The sequence below is a fragment of the Loxodonta africana genome, chromosome 3 (genome assembly GCF_030014295.1).
Source record: "Loxodonta africana isolate mLoxAfr1 chromosome 3, mLoxAfr1.hap2, whole genome shotgun sequence".
Taxonomy (NCBI): domain Eukaryota; kingdom Metazoa; phylum Chordata; class Mammalia; order Proboscidea; family Elephantidae; genus Loxodonta; species Loxodonta africana.
Window position 1 is genome coordinate 20152182 of NC_087344.1, and position 1910 is coordinate 20154091.

Sequence of the window (1910 nt, forward strand, 5' to 3'; positions counted from 1 at the left end):
AGACCATGTGTCAATATTCATGTTGGGGAGGAAGTTCCTTGATTCCCACTCCATCTCTGGGACCATGTTATTCTTCTAGCTGCTGTACCCTGAGGAGTCCCCTTAGGTCAATAAAAATGAATGACATTGCGTATTTCCCCCTTTGCACAAGTAAGTGTTGATCATCTATCATCTTTCCCTTTTCTCCCAGTGCTTCTTAGTAACAACCTCAGTTGCTAATGTCAAAAAGGAACAAAAAAGATTCTCTTGTCATAAAAGTTCTTCTAACACTTTTTTTGTTATACACTGTGGTGCCATAGCTAGCTGAAAAAGGAATCTTTCAAACCATCAAGGGAGGAAGGAAGGGCTGTTGCAAACTCAAAATTACAAAAAAACAGAAAATTGTTAAAGCTGCAACTGATCCCATTCTAGCACTTTCAACAGTTTCTTTCCTCTTTCAGAATTTTGACAGTTTAACTTTTAAGAAAAATTGGGGACAGGAGTAGACAAAAGATAATAAACTAATAAAGTCTATAGCTACAAAAAAAAAAAAGAAAAGAAATGGCCCTTTCCAACTCTTCTTGGAAAGAGGTTCTAGATTACAGAAAGACAAAGAAGAAACAGAATGAGAGCTGGAAAAGACTGGCTACAGTGGAAAGTAAAGTGCATTCAAAGGACAGGGAGCTCACATTCCTAAGCAAATATGGAAGGTTTCAGTATCCTTACCAGAGAGATGAGGCCCAGTACATACTTTTGTTCCTCTTTTCCTTCTTACTCCACCAGCCCTGAAGGGAACACACTAACTCTTTCTAATGGTGTCACTGAACCAGTTTCTCTTCTCCATTGTCTGTCTTTGACAAGCCAAATTTTGTTTTCACCAAGGCTGGGGTCAAATATTTACATGGTGAGGGACAATGACGAGATGTTTAGAGTTTGCTGAGTCTCCTGAGTTGACTCTCAGAGCTCTTCATTAAAAAAATTGTCCTATTCTCCCCTTACTTTCTAAATAATTCACCTCCCAGGGGTACAAAAAAATAAAAACCCATTGCCTTCAAGTCGATTCCAACTCCTAGCGACCTTATAGGACAGAGTGGTGTTGCCCGAGAGGGTTTCCAAGGAGCAGTTGGTGGATTCGCCCTTTGGGTTAGCAGCCAATGTCAAAAACAAACAAACAAACATTTTTCTGCCAATTTTGTCTCTTTGTAGACAGCAATGGGGGGAGGGGTGGGGAGGGGTTTCTGAGATGGATTTTTTCCTCCAAGGAGAAATTCTTCTGTTTTTAGTTTCATTTTAAAGTAACAATCTGTCCTTTAAGGAAAGTTAACTGCTACAAGGAACCAAACCTAGGAGCCGTCTTTCTTAGAGTGAAATCTCACACTGGGAAGTGTTTACCTTAAAGAATATTTGGCAATTTTATGGAACACTTGGTGTCCTCAAGGTTATGGAGGCAAACGGGTTCTACCTGAAGAAAGGCAAGCTGGTCAATAGTTTTAATGCTGTTAAAGAACTAAGAAGACAAGGACTGAAAAATACCCCTTGATATGCACTTAGTGACATGAAAACTTTGTTGATCTTAGAGAGTGCTCTGTTTATTTCCTGGCTTTCTAAATAAAGAGGCAGGGTTAGAAATAATTCAGGTGCAGTGGCTAAAGAGTGATTGAGTATTGAAGAAAAAGTAGGCGGCGGATATAGACCTGTTTTGCAAAAGTTTGTAAGGAAATGGAAGGAAAGAGGCAAAGTATAGCCTAAAGTGAATTTGAAGTTCAGAAGAATTAAAAAAACAAAAAACAGTGGTTGTATGGGAAGATAATTAATTACAAAGGTAATCATCATATATAGCACAACATTTGAATACACAGGCAGTTATGACTACATAATTTTCCAGATGGTATATACACGGAAGAAGCCCTGGTGATACAGTGGTTAAGAGA